The following is a 24,238-nucleotide window of genomic DNA, read 5'->3' on the forward strand; positions in this document are numbered from 1 at the left end:
TAGGGGCAATTCGATTACCCCTGGATCTGTTGTTCGAGGGGGCAATGTCCCGTCCCCCCTCGTCGAGTTTTGGCTGGTGGCAGTGGATACTACTTTTTTATATTTGACCGCAAATATATTCCTATGGGATTTTCCCATTGTTCGAGGCTAATGCTTTTTCTATGTAGCCTGGGTGTGGGAGGGGGTTTATGCACCTGAACTGAGTTGCCTTGCCAACTCAAGTCACACTCTGGTGTGATTGGCCCAAGTAGTGAGCCGCCCCGCTCACCACTTATCATGTTTGATTGACAGCTAGGCTGAATGAATGGGGGTTTTCTGCAAAAAAGCAGGGCTTTGGGGACTGGAACTTCAGAAGTCACCACAGGGCCTAAGAATCCGACGAGGGAGAAGCTGAGCCGACCTGTGGAGCCCTGCTGTACTGACTCACCACTTCCCAATGACAGAGGAGATCTCCCTGCTGGAGCCCTGCTGTACCGACTCACCGCTTCCCAACGACAGAGGAGATCTCCCTGCTGGAGAGTCTTCTCCCCTTTGACTGGTGGGAACAACCAGTGCCTTGCTTTTTCTTCGCTTCCAGGACGTCTAGTTGTCGAATTGCCCGTGCTGAGCACCCCGGCATCGGGATAGCCACTAACCACTGTACCGCGATCAAAAGGTGGTGCCTTGTGACTGAGCACTCCGCGGCTGGTCTCTTCCCCGGTGGTGCAACTATCTTCAACTTTCCTCTACGACGAGATCATCTCTTCTTCTGGCAAAGCCCCGACTTGCATCCACCACCAGAAACAACTGCCCCCGCCGGAGCTGTCTCTTCACTTTCAAGGTACTGTGTCCGCCTGGCTTCCCTTGTGACGGTTAGCGTGAGGTGTCTTAAATCCTTACCTTTCCACTGGGTCGCCTCCAGACCTTCTTAACTTTTGTTCTAAAACTGGTCCAACCTTTCTGTGACATTTTGCTACAAAGACTTGAAGTGCATTTCCACTGTGGTATTTTTGGGACATACTGCCTTGCCTCTCTCCGAGTGGGCCTGGCCTCTGAACTTTGTGATCTACAGTAGACCCTGCCTTGCTTGCCTTGCATTTGCTTCGTAAAAGTGTTGGTACTGAGTTGGTTTCATACCCTGCCTTTTTCTCTCCCTCTCTAACAAATACTAAAGTGCCATCTAGGTTAAGCACTCACCTCTGTCTGCAAATAAGTGGTGTCTTTGAACCTAGACTTGTCGAAATATTGTTATGGGATTGATATATACTTATAGTAACTGTGATTGAAGTTGTTTGCCATATTAGTGCCAGTGTGTTTTTCATAGATGTGTTTTTAAATAAATAATTATATATCTTTACCCCCAAGCACTGATCCGTGTCTGCTTGTTCTACTGTGTAAATTGCCCTATCTTGTATACTCTATATACTGCCTAACTCGTCTTGAGAGAAGTCTGACTGCTCATCCACAGCTACCAGGTAAATCTGGGTGGTGCAGACTGCTACCAATTGGCTTTACTGCTAACTCCTGTAGTCTTAAACTTTTTGCAGTGGTCCCAGAGGGAACTGCACAGGTTTCTGCCTAACACCTGGGCATAGGTGCCAGGAGTTATAGCCAGAGACACGTGGACATAGGTGCCAAGGCTACAGCCAGCGACACCTGGGCATAGGTGCCAGGGGCTACAGCCAGCGACAGCTGGGCATAGGTGCCAGGGGTTATAGCCAGAGACACATGGGCATAGGTGCTAAGGCTACAGCCAGAGACATCTGGGCATAGGCGCCAGGGGCTACAGCCAGCAACACCTGGGCATACATGCCATGGCTACAGCCAGCGACACCTGGGCATAGGTGCCAGGGGTTATAGCCAGAGACACGTGGGCATAGGGGCCAACGCTACAGCCAGCGACACCTGGGCATAGGTGACAGGGACTACAGCCAGCGACACCTGGGCATGGATGCCAGGTGCTACAGCCCGCGACACCTGGGCATACGTGCCATGGCTACAGCCAGCGACACCTGGGCATATGTGCCTGGGCTACAGTCAGCGACACCTGGGCATAGGTGCCAAGGCTACAGCCAGCGACACCTGCACATAGGTGCCATGGCTACAGCCAGCGACACCTGCGCATAGGTGTCATGGCTACAGCCAGCGACACCTGGGCATAGGTGCCAGGGTTTATAGCCAGAGACACATGGGCATAGGTGCCAAGGCTACAGCCAGAGACATCTGGGCATAGGCGCCAGGGGCTACAGCCAGCAACACCTGGGCATACATGCCATGGCTACAGCCAGCGACACCTGGGCATAGGTGCCAGGGGTTATAGCCAGAGACACATGGGCATAGGGGCCAACGCTACAGCCAGCGACACCTGGGCATAGGTGACAGGGACTACAGCCCGCGACACCTGGGCATGGGTGCCAGGGCTACAGCCAGCGACACCTGGGCATACATGCCATGGCTACAGCCAGCGACACCTGGGCATATGTGCCTGGGCTACAGTCAGCGACACCTGGGCATAGGTGCCAGGGCTACAGCCAGCAGCACTTGGGCATAGGTGCCATAGCTACAGCCAGCGACACCTTGGCATATGTGCCTGGGCTACAGCCAGCGACACCTGGGCATAGGTGCCAGGGACATAATGTGCAAGGAGGCTGCATGCCAGTACTGCAACAAGCAAGACCTGCAGGATCTGAATAATATGACCAAATATGCGAATGATTCTGTGGACATTGCAATACTTGCTTTTATTTTAGTCATTCAAATAAGAAATGATTGTGTTGGGGACTCCTCGCTGAGCATCAGCGATTTATAATTTTCTAGGTCTGCCTTGGGGGTAGATTCTAACTGCGCATGCGCAAGTACGTTTACTGTCTGCACATGCTCTCTAGAGTTCCCGTATCATCACGTGCTATTCGTCACCTCGTGCTCTTTCCGCTATCCCTCCTATGCGCATGCTCTGTTTCCTCTCTGCGCATGCTCTCTAGAGTCCCCCGTCCGTGCCTGCTGTCTCCGGTATCATTCCTCTGCGCATGCTCTGGTTCCTCTCTGCGCATGCTCTCTAGAGCCTGCCTAAGGGCGCGCTGTTCGTCACCTCGTCACCTCGTTCTGTTTCCGGTATCCCTCCTATGCGCATGCGTTCGCTCCTGTCTGCGCATGCTCTCTAGAGTCCCCCGTCAGTGCCTGCTGTCTCCGGTATCCCTCCTCTGCGCATGCTCTCTAGAGGTACCGCGTCACGCGTGGAATCTCCACCGTCCCTCTTCTGCGCATGCTCCCAGAATCAGTGCCTTACAGGGCCCGTGTCTGTACCGGCTCTGCAGCCCGGCTCCAGTGATTGGGGCTGATCGCTCAGGCATATTCAGTCACTCTGGGGAGTTCTGAGAGCGCTCTCCGGGGGTCCGAGTGATGGACGTGTAAACTAAATCCTCATTCCTGTTCTGTCCACGTTGGGAGCACTTCTTCATTGCGCATGCTCATTCCTGTCCGCAAGCCCTGTCCCGGTACCTCCTTAATGCGCATGCTCCTATAACCAGTGTCTCTTCACTGCGCATGTGCAGCCCGGATTCCACTCATCCCAGAGCTCGACCACCACCAGTCTTTCTGCAGGGCCCTGAGTGATGGTGGAGGTGCTCCTGGGGGGCCCTGAGTGATGGTGGAGGTGCTCCTGGGGGGCCCTGAGTGATGGTGGAGGTGTTCCTGGGGGCCCTGAGTGATGGTGGAGGTGCTCCTGGGGGGCCCTGAGTGATGGTGGATGTGCTCCTGGGGGGCCCTGAGTGATGGTGGAGGTGTCCCCGGGGGCCCTGAGTGATGGTGGAGGTGTCCATGGGGGGCCCTGAGTGATAGTGGAGGTGCTCCTGGGTCTCCCCTCGGTCTCTCACTTATTTACTGAAATGGAAAACGCCCCCCAGACGATGCAGTGCTCATGCCATAATGTACTGCAGGTGAGTGACAGGTGATGTTCCTCTCTCTGAAGCTTTTAATGTCTCCTGTGCATGGGGGGGTGGGTTTTGGTGGTGGGGGCTGGAGACGGGGGGGGGGGGGGGAATCGGCAGCTCCTCCTTTGCACTTTGATGTTGTTTCCTGGTGGCAGTTGGAGACCAAACACAGACCAGCTGTGGAGCCAGGTGTATAAAAGCCAGGTAAGCTTTATTCACTTATCACCTTGCTTGGGGTCCAGTTACTCTTGAGGTGTTTGCAACCGGGCGCATACTCTTAACAACATGTTACAATAAACAGTAATTACACAGTAAGTTTACACAAATATACAGCATATATACATATACAGAAGGGTACCATTAGCAGAATATAGTACAAGTCCAGAGCGAGGTGAATATATATGTCCTATATCACATAGGGAGACTAGACTGGGTGAGGGTCTCATAGTTCTTGGGAGAACAGCCATGTTTTAGCATTGTTCTTGAAGGGGTGGAACAAAGGTTCAGTTCTGATGGGCGTGGGCAGAGTGTTCCAAAGTTTGGAAGCTAGGACAGGGAAGCTCACCCCGCCAGCTTTTTGGAGTTTGTATCTAGGCACAGTGAGGCTGTATGTTTGGGCTGATCTAATGGGTCGAGAGGATGTGTGGAGTGTGAGGCGAGCGGACAGGTAAGGTGGGGCATTGTTGTTCAGGCATTTGTGAGTCAAGGCTAGTGTTTTCAGGGCAATTCTTTCTTTTACTGGGAGCCAACGTAAGTCCGATCTGACAGAGGAGATATGGGAACGTCTCGGGATGTTTAAGGCTGCCCTTAAGGCATTATTTTGTACAGTTTGCAATTTATTAAGGTTCGACTGGCTGGTCCCTAGGTAGAGAGCATTGCAGTAGTCGATTTTGGCCATAACGAGTGTTCTTGCGAGGGTGATGCAGTTGGTAGAGTGTAGGAAGGGTCTACAGGCGCTGATAAGTTTGCAAGTATAGGCAGATGCCAACCTAACTGCATTTGTTTGTCTGTTCAGGGAGAGCGTGGAGTCGAGATAGACACCTAGAGTCTTAGTGTCTTTGGAGACTTTAATATTGTTGCCGTCGATAATGAAGGACTTGTAAGCTTGATCTAAATTGTTAAGCCGATGGTTTGATCCTAGAAGTAGGAGCTCGGTCTTATCATCGTTAAGGCAAAGTTTGTGATGTGCCATCCAGGCCTGAATGACCAAGTAGACGCCGTTGAGGGCTTTGGTGTCAGCTGTGTAGTCTCCCGTGATAGGGCTGAGTATCCGGGTGTCATCCGCGTAGTTGGTGTAGGAGACACCCAGATAGTCAAGCACATCGAAGAGGGGCTTAGTGAATACCTTATACAACGTAGGGGATACACACGAGCCTTGAGGAACGCCACAATGAATGGGGGAGGGGTCTGCTGAAGCCGTAGGTGAGAAGACTCTCATAGATCTGTTGCTCAGGAATGAATGGATCTAGGCATTGGCAGAGTCAGAGAAGTGGGCTGCAGATTTGAGATGTTGGCAGAGTATTTGGTGGTTGACCAAATCAAAAGCCGCGGAGAGGTCGAGGAGAAAGAGAAGAGCTAACTTCCCCTTGTCCTTTAGTGTCTCCATCTGTGTTTTCAGGTCAATCAGGGCTGATTCCGTGCTGTGTTTAGGGCAGAACCCTGATTGTCTTAAGCCTAGAAGATTGTTTAGTTCAAGATAATCCTGAATCTGCAAGTAAGCTGCACGGTCCAGAATCTTGAGCAGGAATGGGACTGTAGTGATTGGTCTGAAGTTTGTCGGGATATTAGGGTCAAGGGAGGGTTTTTTGAGGAGTGGGATAATCCATGCATCCTTTAGGTTATCAGGGACATTACCCATCTTGAAAGAAGCATTTATGAATGCTGTGATGAACGGGGCTAAATTGTGAGGTGCTTCCTTGATAATAGGTGCTGGGCAAGGGTCACCTTGACAGTTGGATGGTTTTAAGTTGTTTATGATGCCTTCTACTTGGAGGGTGGTGAGCGGGGAGAAGGAGAAAGGTTTATGAGAGGGATTGGCTTGGTGAGTATTAAGTGTGGGGGTGTCGGTGGTTGGTCGGGCTGTAGGGATTTCTGTTTGTCTCTGATTTTAGATTGGAGGGTGGCATAGTTCTGAAATCATGTGGGTTACAGAACTATGAGGAGTTGTGAGCTGAGGCTATAAGAGGGTGCACCCACCTGGGGGCTCTCATTAAATAAATGCTGGAAAATTAATAAGTCATTTTGAGTCGAGTGATGCTTTATAACAAATTGGTGACGAGGAAAACTACTACTGATGAGAGCCCTCAACAAGAATCCAAGGACATGAGAACCTACGCGACTACCTATATGGCTGTTTCGTATGACAGAGCGCAACATAAAAGGACAGAGAACTGTCAGTGCGGACATCGAAGAAGAGAGGAATTTGTCCCACGGGCACCAAGACTTCATAAAGTTACAGTGGGAGTTTGATATCCAAAGGGAAATTAAACATATACATCTGTGCGCATTTTTGCATTTTATAAAAGCCACAACGTGCACAGGCAACGGCAGCTGATGATCGTAGAGGTAAGGACCTTAAAAAACATCCTCTACATTGCATCCATATTGTTGATCAGTGGAAAGTTACCAAGGCAATCGTCTATAGAGAGATGCACCGAACAGAAAGAATTTCTTTGTTTGCAACAATGTTAACAGTGATGTAGATTGATGCGAAACAGCAATTGAACACCAGGGGGAGAGCAAAGTTGTTACTTTAGCAAGGTTAGACATTTTTTTACAAACTGTTGTCCATGCAAATCATTCGGTACGATAAATGGATGCAGTTCATAACAATAAAAACATTGAATGAGGGTGATTATCCACAACTCCTACCCATAGCAATGACTTAAAGAATGGAAATGAACAAGAAAATATCATTTTTTTTGTTTAAAGGCACAAGACTGTGCATCCATACAGCACATAACAACAATGAAAAGACTCAAGAAATCCAAAGACATTGTCGAAGGAGCATTATAGTAGTGATCATACATCATGCAAAACACTTCAGCACTGATTCATTTTCTTCCAAACCCGGAAAATCCCACCAACTCGTGGGAACAATGGATAGATGGGTTTCAGGTATATTTAAGAGCAATAGGAGGTGCTAAATTCAATGACGATTTAAAGGAGGCTACGGTACAGAAGCTCTTCAAATATTTCGCACACTACCTGATCAGAATGATACAGATGGGAGTTCAGGAGATTCGACTGGCCCTTGCAGTGGTAGAAGATATGAGAATTCTCTAAATAAGATACCTAAACATTTTGGAAATAAAACTAACATTGTCCTTGAAAGATACCATTTCTTCTCCAGACGCCAGAACAAGGGAGAATCTGTAGATGCTTACATTGCGGTGCTGAGAGGCCGAATTTCAACATGAACATTTACAGAAGTTGCTGATGAATATCTGAGGGACCAATTAGTACTACATATTGCAGATCCCTGCATACAATAGAGGTTATGGCAAGCCAAAGACCCGACTTTGGAACAGGCAATTGAATTAGCTAGAACAATGGAACTAGGTGATACATTTATGAGAGAGATTCAAAGCAGGACTGAGATTAAAGAAATTAGATCTGTTGAAGTTAAGAAAGAAGAGAACAAGGAGGAGACACTCATAGCGTTAGTGAAGAAAATGACAATGAACAACATCAAACAGAACCCCAGGAAAGAGTGGGATCCTGCCAACAAAATACAAGGCCGATGTTACAGTGTGGTAGGAGCAGACATATAAACGTAGAGAGAGAATGCCCAGCATATTCTGCAGAGTGTTTCAAATGTGGCTACACATGACATTTTAGCAAGGCTTGCCAACATGTCAGAGACAGAGGAAGGTTTGGGTCACACCCTGCCAACAGAATGCAGAATGAAGGAAATTGTCTTACAAGTGCAAATAGCACAAATACCAAGGCATTGGAAGAAATTGGGGGCCTGAGTAGTTTATTATCACAGATGAGATAGAGGAGGAAGTCCAGATATTAGCTATCACATGACGTGCGAAGAATCAAGGACCTTGGGTGCCCATGGAAATAAATGGAGTGCAGTTGCAAGTCATGGCGGATACAGGATCACCATACACCATGGTGGATGCAGAGACTTATGTCAAGGATTTGAAAGGCAGGAGGGAAGATTTACAAATCACAAGAGTGAGGGCCACGGGATATGGCAAGACTAGCTTCACTGGCTAAAAATTGAAGATAGGGTGCACATCAAGACCCTAACTATTGTCCATAAATGCATCCACAGAAAAGCACCAACATACCTAAAAACGAGAATCAGACCATACGTTCCAAATAGAACACTGAGATCATCTCAACTCGGCAAAATTGCAATAGCCCCACATAAAATTAAAAGCGGCCTAGGCAGAGCCTTTCCGTCCCTCGCAGCCAATCTCTGGAACAACCTCCCGGACCACCTAAGAATAGAGCCTAATTACATCCGCTTCCGCAAATCGCTAAAAACCCACATCTTCAAATTAATTACCATATGTCCAAATTCCAGCTGGAGTAATCTCTGCATGTTTCTGTCCCGTCTCTGCTGTTTGTTCTTGTCCGTCTGTCTATCGTGTTCTTGTCTATGCGCCCCGAGGCTTGCGAGCTACCGGCGCAATACAAATATTAAATAAAATAAAATAAAATAAATATACCTGGGTACATCTATGTTTTGAAGGAAGGAAAACATACTGCAAGCTGTATGTTGCAGGAAACGGCTCATCCATCGTAGGGTGGTGGGAGCAAGCTGCATTACAAGTCTGAATACATCCTGGAGAAAATATTCCCATTCTGAGCATATCTGAAGGCAGATGTGATACGGGTGAGAAGCCTGCCAAGAGTTTTCCCAGAGTGTTCAACAAGACCATTGGTGTATTAAAAGTTTTCAAACACAGAATCATATTGAAAAAGGGGGCCAGGCCAGTTTCGAACAGAGTAAGAAATATTCCTATAGGGACAAGAGAAGCATTACAGAAAGAACGTACAAGGCTTTGTGAACAAAATGTCATTGAACCAATTGAAAGTTCATAGTGGCTTTCCCCGATTGTGATCGTGCGCAACAGATCGGTCCATTAGAATGTGTGTGGATCTAAAGGAGTTGAATGCAAACATTTGGGTGGACAGACACCCTCTACCTAACATCGGAGAGATGTTGGCAACAATGAAACCAGCAACATTTTTTACAACTCTCGATTTATCTTCAGCTTATCATCAGGTTATGTTAGATGAGGAATCGAGACACCTCACTTCTTTTGTCACACCTCTGGGAGCTTTCAGATACAAAAGGTTGCTGTTTGGTTTAGCATCAGCGGCAGCTGTATTTCAAAGGCTAATGCATCAATTGTTTGGTGGTCTCAAGGGTGTCTACTATTTTCAAGATGACATTTTGATTTCAGTGTTGACAGAGGAAGAGCACAATGCAAAATTATTGGGATTGCTGCATGCTAGGCCGAAACCTGTGCAGTTCCCTTTGGGAACACTGCAAACGATTTAGGACTACAGCTGTTAGCAGTAAACCCACTTGGTAGCAGTCTGTACCACCCAGATTTACCTGGTAGCTGTGGCTGAGCAGTCAGACTTCCCTCAATAATAGTTAGGCAGTATGCAAAGTCTACACAATAGGCACTCAGATACAATAATACAAGCAAACACTGACCAGAGCTTTGGTATCAAAGTATATAATTATTTATTTAAAAACACACTGTTTGAAACACTCCAGCACTCTTATTGTAAAACACTCTAAACACAGTTACTATTATAATATATACATCCCTTATTCCTTATCAGATAAGTCTTAGTTAACACCACTTATTTCCATACAGAGGTGAGCGCTTAACTATAGATGGCACTCCAATAAGTTCATGAAGAAGGGAGGGAAAAAGACAGAATATGGAAAGATACACCACTCTAAGATTTAGGAACACTATTAGCAAGGCAGAAGAGCAAAAGTCACTTGTGAGCCAAAGTCCATAGGCTGGGCCCACTCTTAGGGAGAGCATAGCACAAATGCGCCCAAGATCACACAGTTACACTAGGCTTAGAAAGTCTTGCAGAGAGTTCGAAAAGAGCTTAGAGAGGCTCAGAAAAGTTTAGCCAGGGTGTCCCAGGCAAAGCCAGGTTCGAAAGCCGGGGGCTAAATCTACCCTGTACAGTCTGTGGCAAGGGAAGCCAGGCGGGACATGGTACCTTAAGTGGGAAGGATCCTCCAGCGGTGGCAGTTGTTCCTGGCAGCGGGTGAAAGTCTCGTCGTCGTCCAGGGGAAGAGAAGATCTCGACTTGGAGGAAAGATGAAGGTCATTGCACTGCCAGGGAAGAAACCAGCCACAGAGTTTTCTGGTTAAAGGTATTACCCTTTATGTCGTGGTAAAATGTGGTATTCCGGTTGCCGGGGTGCTTGGCACAGGGAAGGCGGCCACGAGATGCGTCGGGAAGGTGAAAAGACGGTGAAACTGGTTATCCCCAAAAGTCAAAGGCAGAAGACTCTCCGGCGGGAGATCTCCTCTGTCGTTGGGAAAAGTGGTGAGACGGGAAAAGTGGTGAGACGGTCCAGCAGGGCTCCACCGGTGGTGTCATCGTGGCAGGTTGGCTCAGCTTCTACCTCGTCGGATTCTTAGGTCCTGTGGCGACTTCTGAAGTTCAAGTCCCCAAAGCCCTGCTTTTATGCAGAAAACCCACATTCACTCAGCCTAGCTGTCACTCAAACATGCTAGGTGGTGAGCCGGCCAGCTCACCATTTGGGCCAATCAGGACGGAGTGCGACTTGAGTTGCCTAGGCAACTCAGACCAGGGTGCCTAAATCCCCTCCACCCCTCCTAAGTACCCCAGACAGAGTGGCACCACTTTGGAGGGCTTCTGTGGAGAAGTGGAAAAAAGTGGAACAAAGGGCTCGACTTGGGTTGGAGTCACAGAAGAGAACACAAACGCCATTTTAGAACCGAGTTTTGGCAAAAAAATACCAACCAGAGAATTAATAATAATTAAATAAACCGGCGGTATGTTCGAGGCTATCGTAATTAAATAAATATAGTAGCCTCGAACAATGGGAAAATCCCATAGAGAATTATTCGCGGTTGAATATAAAAAGTAGTATCCATTGCCACCAGCCAAAACTCGATCAGGGGGGACGGAGACATGCCCCCTCGACTAACAGACAAAAGTTGTAAGTTCTTAGTAGTGATGTAATAGCAAGGTTGTGGGTTGGCATAGTTCTGGAATCATGGGTGTTCCAGAACTATGTGGAGTTGTGAGCTGAGGCTATAAGAGGGTGCACCCAACTGGGAGCTCTAGTTAAATAAATACTGAAATACTACACTCAAAGTCACCAACATTCAGTGTGCACAGATTACCAGCAGGACATGGCAAGACAATATTAAGACTTCACAATAGTTTACATTACCTCCACGTCCCTCTTCCTCATCACAGTACTCCCCAATGAGGCCCGCCTCCACTACAGTAACTTCTTCCTCCCCAGAGGTATAACCTCCCACTTACCCACAATACACCTGTTCATTTTCACCCGTCTCCGACAGGGTCTGGTTATTCCTGGAGTGGATCTCTGGGGGACGTCGTCGGGAGAGTCTTCCATTGTGGCTTTCTCCTGCAGGGCAGTGGCGTGAACCCAGTAAGATGCGGCCTCCCTCCGCGGGTGGGGCCCGGTTGAGCAGTTCTTTCTGGTGAGGACCTCCTGCGGGGCTTGGGGTCCTTCTGCCTCTTGGTTTCTTTGTTGTGCCGCTCAGCCGCCTTTTTCTTTGGCTTTGCCGCTCCCCATGTTTTGTGTCCTCCAGCCCCCTCCCCTCTTCCAGGGGTGCCTGATTGAGGGCAGGGTTTTTTCCTCTCCTTGTTCAGGCTACTGGGAATTTGATGGCCTGACTGGGTGGGGGCTTTTTTTTCTGTGTGGATTTCCGCATCTCTGTGTTTTTTCTTCCTTTGAGGCTCTGTTGCTTGGTAATGGCGTCCGCTACATTGGGCTGCATTCTGCTTGGGTTTCAGCGTTTCCGATGCTGTAAGAGAGTATGGGCAAGCAGTCTGAGAAGAGGAGCCATGCAAACTCTCCTGATTCTAGGAGTCCTGAACGTCGCATGCCAGGAAAAAACACAAGAAACCCATAGCTTTGAAGTTTTCCTTGTTGCAGAAGGAGATCAGTGTCCTTATGATGCAGGCCATTGATGAGCATGAGTGTTCTAGGGGCAGGCACAGCCATAGGGCCTGTCCCTCCTCTTCGGCTTCTTCTTCCTCTGTCATGATCTCTGCTTCCAAAAGGTCAGGGTTTTCCCAACTCCCTTGGAAGCAGATCCATAACCCAGGTTCCGAGTGCCAACCAGTCCCAATTGGGACCTTTTGGACCCAGTCCTGGCGCCAGTGGCACCAGGCTCATAAATATGCCCAGTCCCAGCGCTGGAAGCGCCGGGCTCATAATGCTTGGGTGGACTTACCTGCAGCAGACCATGCTGCTTACTTGCCTGCCAGTTGAGCCTCTGATCCTCTTCTGTTTGGAACTACTTTTCCTGTTGGGTGGGGCAGGAGCCACTCCCTAGATTCAGAACACTGGAACTCGTCTGGAAAGCAGGAACTCTTTTCTTACCTAGGCGTGGCTGTGGAAGGAGACACCTAAGCAGGAGGCTATTTAAACCACATCCGATGGATGAATCTTGCTTTGCGTTATTCTGCATCCTCTGCAGCAGAACGCTCATCGTGTCTTCTGCATCTGATCCTGGGCCTAAGGAAAAAGGCTTACCATCCTGAATCCAGTCTTCAGCAACACCTATAAAGACAAGAAAGAACAGGTTAGCATTACGGTCTTCAGTGACAGCTCTTCACTTACCTGGTCCATCGGCTGTCACCAACGCCTAGCGCTGCATTCCGGCATCTGAAAGACAAAAGCTTACCAACTCTTCGCACGCTCCGGAGGCCTTCGGCGCTGCATCACGCATCTGAAAGACAAAACAAGGTGCGTTTAAAGACATTGGGGAACTTTAATACTCACGTGCCATTACTCCTTTCCACATCTAACCCAGTGGGTATTCCGGCACCCTGCAGCCGCTCCGAACTTGTACCTGCAAAATAAAAAGACAGTTAGAGCGCATCGTGAAGCAGGCAACAAGCGCTTACTTACGTGCTTCCAGGCGCTTCTATTCATCACACGGGCTCCATCTTCAACTCACTTCAGCCCGTCATCCGCCATCGCCGGAACCCTGCAAAACAAGAAACATCATTACTAAAGACTTTAAAGACATTAGAATTACTCGAAACTTACCGTTTGTGCAGTAAACGACGGACAGCAGTCCTCTGAAGTCAAGAGGCCTGCTCCCCTTATCCAGTGAAGAAACTGGTTACAGCACCCTGCCCTGAGGCAGATGGAGAGCACGGCGTTCACTTACCTAAGGTGAGAGCGTTAACCTTTGGGGTTCTACAGGAGAAGAGAAAGGGAAGAAGAGAGAGACATTCAATAACCCAGTTCCTTAATCCCATGTTTTCTATCTGCAGACATCTTACCCTTCGAGTCAGACATACAGTGCACAGAGGTCCAGCCCAAAGAGCCAGCCGTGTGTTACACATCACCTTTGAAGATACGGTATACGCCCAGTCAAGACCGGCGCCTCTACGGGAATCAGGTGAGCGTTACAGAACGCAAAGCCTACCACAAAACTCCCGTCCAGGCGCTATGGAAACCTCGGATACCGACCAGCTAGCCCAGTTACTTGGGGAACTAAGGGCAGAAGTGCATGCAGCCCGTCAGGAAACGAACGCTCTAAGAAGGGAACTGATTATTTCCAAGGAGCGAACAGATGATCTCGCTAGACAATTGCTACAGTCACAAGCCGGACAGACCCTGTTACCTGCATCTGGGGGAAATCTTCCTTCTACATCCTCTATGAATCCAGTGCAGATCAACCTACCTGGGAATGTACCTCTGGCTCCGCCCGAACGATTTTCTGGTGACCCAAAGAGGTTTGCAGTATTTATCAATCAGTGCCGGTTGCATTTCTTATGCCGGCCAGCAGCCTTTCCAACTGATCAAGCTAAAGTAGCTTTTGTGCTTTCGTACCTTAGTGGCAATGCGGCAGACTGGTCGATCCCTCTAGTAAATCAAGATGATCCGGTCCTCCATGATTTTCAAGCTTTTCAGCTCAGTATGGAAAAACTGTTCTCCAGACATTCACAGGGGCAGGCCTTGGACAATGAGCTTCTTTTGTTGCGACAAGGTAATCAAGACCTTTTGGCTTATATTGCGTCTTTCAACAGACTGATAGTGGAAACTCAATGGCCTGAGGACAAAAGGATTACGCTGTTTTATAGAGGTCTACGTGGAGAGCTCAAAGATTTGTTAGCCCAAGTAGTGAATCCCCACAAGATTGTTCAGACTATATAGACTTAGTTGTTCAAATAGATCACAGACTGCAGAACAGGAAGGCCGATCGTTCCAAGTTTGATGCTCGAGTATTTTCCAAACCGCCAACTCCTTCCAAAGGAGTAGACTCCGGGGAACCCATGCAAATAGGGGGTCTGAAAGGTCCTCTAACACAAAAGGAGCGGGAAAGGAGAAAACAGTTGCAATTATGCCTCTATTGCGGAAACTCAGGGCACTTTCTTCGAGACTGTCCGGTGAAACCTGCCAAGAAGGCAGTAGGAGCTGCAGTTACCAAAGTTACAAACTCTGAGCAGGGAAACGACCTCGCCCGACAAGAATAGAGGTCCTCTTGCCGAGCGTGAAAACCAGTTCCGTGACCTCGCATTTCGTGATACCTATGGTCCTCATTAGCCCTGATAATCCGGATCGATTACATGCAATTGAAGCTTACGTCAACAGCGGTGCCATCGGCAATTATGTGGATCATGAAATGGTTTTGAGGATGAATCTAACTCTTTGTCCCAAGGCTGTAAAGGACGTCATTACTACGGTGGATGGTACGGAGATAGCCTCCGGGCCAGTAACGCATACCACTCAAGAGGTGACGCTAGTAAGTCAAGATGGACACCATGAGAAGATCGTGTTCGATGTGATCAAGGCCCCTCAGTTTCAGATTATTCTAGGAATACCTTGGTTAGAGAAACACAATCCTCTGATCGATTGGCGAGCAAGAACGGTCCAGTTTCCAGAATGTGTCTCTACTTGTCACCCTCCACCTGGTGTTGCACTGGCAGCAATTTCTTCAGAGACTCCCCAGTTACCTCCCGAATACCAAGATGTTTTCCGGAAGGATCAGGCTAACTCTCTACCTCCTCATAGGTCTTATGACTGCCAGATAGACCTGATACCTGGATCTACTCCTCCTTGTAGTAGAATTTATGCCCTCACCGAGCCTGAGAACCTTCACCTTCGACAATACCTGGATCAATACCTGGCAAATGGGTTTATTCGTCCTTCCAAGTCCCCTGCTTCTTCAGCTTTGTTCTTCATTCCAAAAAAGGAAGGAGACCTTAGAACTTGTATAGATTATCGCTCCCTGAACCAGATCACCGTTAAGAATAGATATCCGTTACCTTTGATCCCTGAACTCCTGGACCAAGTCAGAAAAGCATGCATATATACAAAGCTGGATCTTAGAGGAGCTTACCACTTGGTACGAGTAAAAGAGGGCGATGAATGGAAGACGGCCTTCCGCACCAAGTATGGGCTATTTGAATATCAGGTCATGCCCTTCGGACTTTGCAATGCCCCGGCCACCTTTCAATATTTTATGAACGATGTCCTCAGAGAGCTCATAGATGTGTGTGTTGTTGTTTACATTGACGACATCCTCGTTTATTCTTCATCGGAATCTGAACATCGGAAACACGTGAAAATGGTCCTCGAAAGATTGCGTCAACACAAACTTTTCGCTAAATTGGAAAAATGTGTTTTCAACGTGACTGAAGTTGAATTCTTGGGATTCATATTATCACCTGGCGGAGTGCGTATGGATTCAAAGAAGGTCGATGCAGTTCTCAAATGGCCATCACCATCCTCCGTAAAAGGTGTGCAAAGCATGTTAGGCTTCGCTAACTTTTACCGCAGGTTTATCCCCGAATTCTCTCGAATAGTCCAGCCCATCACTGCCTTCTTAAAGAAAAACAAACGTTTTGAATGGTCTACCGAGGCGGAACAAGCTTTCCAGGATTTGAAGACTAAATTTATCTCTGCACCAATCTTAAAACACCCTCGCCCCGAACTCCCCTACATCGTGGAAACTGATGCTTCAAGCCTTGCCATGGGGGCAGTTCTATCACAAAAGGACCCGGTAACCAATCAGTTGCATCCCGTGGCATTTTGGTCCCGCAAATTCTCGCCTCCAGAAATCAATTACACGATTACTGACAAGGAACTTCTGGCTATCAAGTCTGCCTTTAAGGCTTGGCGGCATTATCTGCTGGGGGCCCGACACACCGTTACTGTGATTACGGATCACCAAAACCTGCAATATTTGAAAACCGCAAAAGCCTAATCCTCTAGACAACTCCGTTGGGCATTATTCTTTGCCGAGTTTGACTTCATAATTACCTATCGACCTGGTAATAAGAACGGTAAAGCTGATGCCCTTTCTCGGATGGGAGTGGAAGAACACTTGATCAACCCTAAACCTGTACCAATCATTCCCGAACAAAGAATTCTGGGTGTAATCGCCACAGAATCCATAGAGGAAGTTAAGGATAAAACCAGGCAACTTGTAACTCCAGCAGACATACAGAATTGGCATCTGCAGGGAAAGGACTTTGCAGTAAAGGACAACTTATTGTATTTCCAAGAACGATTATACCTACCCAGCACAGATTTACAGAAAAAAGTAATCTCTTGTTATCACGATTCTTTAATGGAAGGACATCCCGGTATGGCCAAGACCTCAGAAAAGATCAAGCGCTACTTCTGGTGGCCGTCTTGGAAAAAAGATATCAGAGACTTTATAATGTCCTGTGGAGTATGCGCCCAAAACAAGAGTCAAAAGGAAAGACCAGCAGGCCTCTTACGCCCTATTGACATCCCACCTCGCCCTTGGCATACGCTTTCTATGGACTTCATCACCGATCTACCTCCATGCTCCGGATACAATACGATTCTAGTAATCGTGGACTTATTCTCCAAGATGGCGCATTTCTTTCCGCTCAAAGGCTTGCCAACAGCAGCAACTCTGGCCCGAGAATTTCTCGAAAACATCGTCCGACTGCACGGTTTTCCTTCGGTTTTAATTTCGGATCGAGGTAGTCAATTTATTTCTCATTTTTGGCGAAGTTGCTGTCGGTCGGCTCAAATTGATGTGAGACTATCGACGAGTCACCACCCTCAGACCGACGGACAAACCGAGAGGACCAATCAAACTCTGGAACATATCATATCATATCATATCATATCATATTTACGCTGCATGCTGCAACAAACTGAAAACACTTGGAAAGACATCCTTTGGATAGCCGAATATGCCTACAATAACTCTGTCCATTCGGGAACTGGGAAAACCCCGTTTTTTCTTTTGTACGGCAGTCACCCTCGAACCTCGGAGTTGGATCCCCTCCAAGATCTTGAAACACCAGCAGTAGACTACCTGCATTCTACAATCACCCAAGCCTTTAAGGAAGCTGTTTCTCACCTTCAAAGGGCTAAAGAACAATACAAGAAAGGAGCAGATCAACATCGGAAGGAAGCCCCTCAATATCAAGTAGGGGATCAAGTCTGGTTATCCACCAAATATCTACCTCTAAAAGGGCCACGCACATTCAACCCAAGATACCTTGGTCCCTATTCCATCACTACCATAGTAAACCCAGTAGCGGTCAAGTTGGACTTGCCCACGCACATGAAGATACATCCGGTCTTCCACGTCTCTCTATTAAAACCCGCGCAACCTTAAACCCGACTAACTAAATCTCCAAAACCTATCCTAGTTGATGGAGAACTATAGTTTGAAGTCAAAAGCATTCTGGACTCCAAGATCTCCAAATCTAAACTATTTTACCTAATTGACTGGAAAGGCTACGGCCCCCAAGAGAGATCCTGGGAACCTGCTGAATATGTCCACGCTCCTCGCCTAATCAAAAGATTTCACCGAACATTTCCTGACAAGCCAAAACCCCCGGAGAAGCCCGGTTTGGGAGGGGCCTTGAGGGGGGGTACTGTCATGATCTCTGCTTCCAAAAGGTCAGGGTTTTCCCAACTCCCTTGGAAGCAGATCCATAACCCAGGTTCCGAGTGCCAACCAGTCCCAATTGGGACCTTTTGGACCCAGTCCTGGCGCCAGTGGCACCAGGCTCATAAATATGCCCAGTCCCAGCGCTGGAAGCGCCGGGCTCATAATGCTTGGGTGGACTTACCTGCAGCAGACCATGCTGCTTACTTGCCTGCCAGTTGAGCCTCTGATCCTCTTCTGTTTGGAACTACTTTTCCTGTTGGGTGGGGCAGGAGCCACTCCCTAGATTCAGAACACTGGAACTCTTCTGGAAAGCAGGAACTCTTTTCTTACCTAGGCGTGGCTGTGGAAGGAGACACCTAAGCACTACAGGAGGCTATTTAAACCACACCCAATGGATGAATCTTGCTTTGCGTTATTCTGCATCCTCTGCAGCAGAACGCTCATCGTGTCTTCTGCATCTGATCCTGGGCCTAAGGAAAAAGGCTTACCATCCTGAATCCAGTCTTCAGCAACACCTATAAAGACACAGGTTAGCATTACGGTCTTCAGTGACAGCTCTTCACTTACCTGGTCCATCGGCTGTCACCAACGCCTCGCGCTGCATTCCGGCATCTGAAAGACAAAGGCTTACCTACTCTTCGTGCGCTCCGGAGGTCTTCACACTGCATTCCGGCATCTGAAAGACAAAAGCTTACCAACTCTTCGCACGCTCCGGAGGCCTTCGGCGCTGCATCCCGCATCTGAAAGACAAAACAAGGTGCGTTTAAAGACATTGGGGAACTTTAATACTCACGTGCCATTACTCCTTTCCACATCTAACCCAGTGGGTATTCCGGCACCCTGCAGCCGCTCCGAACTTGTACCTGCAAAATAAAAAGACAGTTAGAGCGCATCGTGAAGCAGGCAACAAGCGCTTACTTACGTGCTTCCAGGCGCTTCTATTCATCACACGGGCTCCATCTTCAACTCACTTCAGCCCGTCATCCACCATCGCCGGAACCCTGCAAAACAAGAAACATCATTACTAAAGACTTTAAAGACATTAGAATTACTCGAAACTTACCGTTCGTGCAGTAAACGACGGACAGCAGTCCTCTGAAGTCAAGAGGCCTGCTCCCCTTATCCAGTGAAGAAACTGGTTACAGCACCCTGCCCTGAGGCAGATGGAGAGCACGGCGTTCACTTACCTAAGGTGAGAGCGTTAACCTTTGGGGTTCTACAGGAGAAGAGAAAGGGAGAAGAGAGAGACATTCAATAACCCAGTTCCTTAATCCCATATTTTCTATCTGCAGACATCTTACCCTTCGAGTCAGACATACAGTGCACAGAGGTCCAGCCCAAAGAGCCAGCCGTGTGTTACACATCACCTTTGAAGATACGGTATACGCCCAGTCAAGACCGGCGCCTCTACGGGAATCAGGTGAGCGTTACATCCTCGTCCTCCTCCTCGGCCTCCACTGCCTCTGCCCGTTCTTCGATGGTGTCTGACTCTGATGATGAGGCTGAAGGCAACTATCTCCCGGGATGAGGTTGAGACTATGATTTCTCTGGTTTGGGCCTCCATGGGGTTCTCTGTCCTGGTGGAGGGGGAGTGCTCCTCCTCTGACCCCAAGGCAAGACACTTTAAGCACACCCCAAAGGTGGGGCTCCCCTGATCCCTGATATTAAGATGAAGGTGCTCTGTGAGTGGAAAGAGCCGGAGCACGTTTCCATGACACTCTTCATGGCACGTTTCTATCCTCTAAAAGGTGCTGTGGATTTTTTCACGGACACAGTGGATGATAACCTGTCCAGTTTGTTGGGCCATTTCTCCATGGCTGCTGAGGATGCTGCCCTTCGGGACCCGGTGGACCATAAATCTAATGCTGCTTTTCTAGGGTTCTCATCTTGCACTCCAGGCCAATGTCTATGGTTCTTATACACCTGAGACGGTTTGGGGGATTTCCAGCTTGTCCATAAGGCAATGGAAGAAGGGTCGGGTGGTGCTCCTTTGCTTTATGAAATGCAGCGCCTGGTCCAACTCCTTTCTGATCTTTTTTATGATGGCGTCAGGGGCACCACCATGGCCAGGGGTGGTTGCATTTCTGCTCGTCGTCAGCTTCATCTGTGGGACTGGAAGTCCAACAACTCCCAGAAAGCTGCCACTATTCAGCTTCCATTTATGGGCGGTAAGCATTTTGGGGACTCTCTGGAGTACAAGGTTCATCAGGTGTCCCGGGCCGACATGCACGCTGACAGGTTGCGGCATAAGCCTGCTCCTCCGGTTCGGCGACCTTTCGGGAGCAGTGGTTTGGAGCTGTGTGTGTGGGGGCAGGCATGGCCCATTTTATTGTTCCTGGGGCTTCTGTCCCAGGCTAGGGGGTCCTAAGCCAGCGGAAGGCCATCAGAAGTCCTGACAATCACTGTGGGCCAGTAGGGGGCCATCTCCAGCATTATTTTCCCTGTGTAGGAGCAGTGGTTCTCCGATGCTTGGGTCCTGAAGATTGCCCGGGAGGGTTACCGGGTGGACTTTCTGTCTCCTACTCTTCAACAGTCCTGGATCATGACTACGCTACCCAGGGACTCTGCCAAGAGAGCGGCCATAACCTCAGCCATTTCTGAGCTTCTGTCCCAGGGGGGCCATAGTGGCCATGCCCCGGCTTCAGTGGGGACTGGGGTTCTACTCTCGGGTGTTCTTGGTACCGAAACCTCAGGGGAAATTTCATCTTATCCTGGATTAGAAGCTGCTGAATGCCTTTGGCAGCAGTGTTTTATTTCGGATTGAGTCTTTGCAGAAAATTATTCCTCTGGTCCAGCGCGGGCACTGGATGGTCTCCCTGGATCTGCAGAATGCCTATTATCATGTATTTGTATTTGTATTTTGTTGATTTATATTGCGCAGCCTGCCCAAGGGCATCAGGGCGCATGTTTGGAAAGGTGGTTACAGGAAAGTGTTACAGAAGGCAGTTACAGATTACAGATTATATATACAAAGACATCATATATACATACAATTTACAAGGGGCTGTTGGTCAGATACAGAAAGAACAAGGTAATCGAGAAGGCGCAGCAGGCAGCAAGTGTCACAGAAGGGGGTCGGGAACATCGTCTTGCTCATAGAGCCATTGTTTAGTTCTGTTTTTGAAGGATTGGAGGGATGGGACATTCCTAAGATCATTTGGTAAGGAGTTCCAAAGCTTCGCTGCCAGGACTGGGAAGCTTGAGCCTCTAGCAGTTTGCAGTTTGTAGCTGGGAATGATGAGTGTGTGCGCTTGTGCAGATCTTATAGGTCTGGATGCTTTGTGTCGCGTGAAGCGCGCTGACAGGTAGGCCGGAGCCGCATTTTTCTGTGCTTTGTGGCTTAACACAAGTGTTTTAAGGGCAATACGCCGTGAGATGGGAAGCCAGTGTATGTTGCGTCTGACGGATGAGATATGGGCACGCCTGGGTATGTTAAGAGCGGCCCAGATATCGTTATTCTGGGTTACCTGGAGCTTGTCAATGTTTCTTTGGCTCGTTCCGAGGTAGAGGGCATTGCAGTAATCAATTTTTGATAAGATGAGGGTTCTGGCGAGGATCAAGCAGTTGTCCGTTGTTAAGAAGGGACGGCAAGCTGTGATTAATTTGCATGTATACGCAGATGCTGAGACTACTGAATTGGTTTGTCTGTTGAGAGAGAGGGTGGAGTCTAGGTAGATTCCGAGGGTTTTAGTGACCTTGGTGACCTTGATGATGTTGCCATCAATGATGAAGGCCTCATATTTCTTGTCAAGTTTAGAGAGTTTTGCCTGAGAACCTAGGATGAGTAACTCAGTTTTCTCATCGTTGAGGCAGAGCCCGTGGTGGGCCATCCACGCCTGGATGACGGCGTAGACTGCATTGAGTGCTTTGACGTCCGTTACATAATCACCTGTGATAGGGATGAGTATCTGGGTGTCATCCGCATAATTTGTGTAGGTGACACCCAGATGGTCAAGAATATCAAAGAGTGGTTTAGTAAACACGTTATATAGCGTAGGAGATACACACGAACCTTGTGGGACTCCACATGGGACGTGAGATGGGTCAGCGGTGGCAAGCGGTGAAAAGACCCTCATGGATCTGTTTGCAAGGAATGAGCTGATCCAGGAGGTAGCTGCTTCAGAAAAGTGGGCGGCAATTTTGAGGTGCTGGCACAGGATTTGGTGGTCAACCAGATCGAAAGCCGCGGAAAGATCCAGTAAAAGTAGGAGCGCTTGTTTGCCCTTGTCTTTCAGATCCTCAATTTGAGTTTTTAGATCTATCACGGCTGTCTCTGTGCCATGTCTCGCCGGAAGCCAGATTGCCTGAGTCCTAATAAGTTGTTAGTGTCGAGATAATCTTGAATTTGGAGATATGCAGCAGGGTCCAAAATTTTAAGGAGGTAAAGCAGTGTGGTGATAGGCCTATAGTTGGTAGGGTTGCTAGGGCCTAAGTTAGGTTTCTTGATTAGGGGGATTACCCAAGCATCCTTGAGGTTGTTTGGTACTATGCCAGATTTAAAGGAGAAGTTGATAAAGGAGGTGATGGAAGGAGCGAGGTCAGTCGCTGCTTCCTTTACAACCTTTGCTGGGCAGGCGTCACCTTGACAATTGGATGGTTTTAACTTCAGGATGATATTTTCCACTTCCTTAATGGTGAGTGGTGAGAAGCTGAAGGGTTTGAAGGAATGTTTGTGGGATGGTATGTTGTAGGATTGGGTATTACCTGCTGAGTCCAGGCGATAGTTTTTTTTAGTATTGATTTTAGCCTGTAGTGTGGTAATTTTGTTTAGTAGTGCTTTTTGTATGTTGGCACACACATCGGAGTCTGGGGTACATGAGTCAAGGGGGGCGACAGGAGACTCTAGTTCCTTGAGGATTTTAAAGAGTTCCTTAGTATTAGATTGTGCTTGTATGATCCTGTTATTATAAACTTCTTTTATGCCCATTCACCCATTGCATCAGCAGGTCCTCTGTGGGGCAGGGTGCCATTATCAGTTCCAGGTCCTTCCTTTTGGTTTCAAGACTGCACCACAAGTGTTTATGATCGTGGTGGCTCTGTTGGTGGCTCATTTACATCTGCGGGGGGTCCAGCTGTTCTCATACTTGGGACGACTGGCTTATTAAGGCGTATCTCCACTGCACTGTCCAATCTCACCTTCTCTTTGACTGTCAGTCGCTTCTGCAGTGGGGTTTCCTGATCAACTGGGGGAAGTCTCAGTTGGCACCTTCCCAGGACCTGGTGTTCATAGGGGCGTGATTTTGACCCTGGAGGGGGAAGGTTCTTCTGCCCAGGGCCAGGGCACTCTGGCTCCAGACGCTCCTTCGCAAGGTCCTTCACTGTGCTTTTGCTCGGGAGCTGCTGGTGGTCCAGGGGCACATGGCCTCTTGTGTTTTCCTGTTTCCGTGGGCTTGCCTCCATCTGTGTCTCCTGGTGCGTCATCCTCTGCTTCACTGGTCCCCCTCCTTGCAGTCTCTCGAGCTGCTGATCCTGATTTTGTGTGACCTTTGGGTTTCTGTGGGTAGGTGGTTGAGAAGTTCCTCCCTTCTGATGGGGGTGGATTTGGATCATCCTTCTCGGGTGGTTCTGACCACCGACGCCAGTGGCTTGGGGTGGGGGGACTCCCTGGGGTCTCTTTCTGCTGAAGAGCAGTGGGGTGGGGAGGTTCTCCATCGTTCCTTGAATTGGAGGGAGTTGGCGGCCATTCATCAGGCTCTCCTGTGGTTTTGCGGGGCTGGACTGTTGGTTCAGACAGACGATTCCTCTGTCAACAATCAAGGGGGTTCAGGGTCCAGGGCCCTGAATTCTCTGGGAGGTTGCATCAGGGTTTGGGCCGAACAGCATTTGCTTTTCCTGGAGGCGGTACACATTCGGGGGCGGAGAATGTGGTTGCCGATCGTCTCAGTTGGGTGTTCCTGCCTGCCCGGAGTTGATGTCTGATAAGGTGTTTAATGCCGATTCAGAACACTAGTGTTGGATCTGTTTGCTTCCCCCTCCTCTGGCAAGGTTCCCAGGTTTTGCTCGGTTGCTGTCGTTTAGGGTGTGGGGGAAGGACACCTTTAATATAGAGTGGCCGGGGTCTCCAATAAGCTTTCCCTCCTCTTGCTCACATTTCTCAGGTGGTTCCAAAAATCCACCAGAGTTCTTCTCTGATGGTTTTGTTGGTTCCCTTTTGGCCTTGCAGGGGGTGGTACCAGTTGCTCATGGATCTACAGTTGCTGG

At 48.6% G+C, this 24,238-nt stretch overlaps 1 protein-coding gene across 1 annotated transcript in view; it reads left to right on the forward strand.

Moving 5' to 3' along the window:
- The first annotated feature begins 3,530 nt into the window (after positions 1 to 3,530).
- The window catches only part of LOC138517053 (zinc finger protein 615-like), an 86,783-nt gene continuing 66,075 nt past the window's right edge, over positions 3,531 to 24,238 (forward strand). The window contains exon 1 of the mRNA XM_069632565.1: positions 3,531 to 3,914. The gene's annotated coding sequence lies outside the window, so the exon portion shown is untranslated. The remainder of the gene's footprint in view (positions 3,915 to 24,238) is intronic.

The sequence above is a fragment of the Ambystoma mexicanum genome, chromosome 6q (assembly GCF_040938575.1).
Source record: "Ambystoma mexicanum isolate Mex_15411 chromosome 6q, UKY_AmexF1_1, whole genome shotgun sequence".
NCBI classification, from domain to species: Eukaryota; Metazoa; Chordata; class Amphibia; order Caudata; family Ambystomatidae; genus Ambystoma; species Ambystoma mexicanum.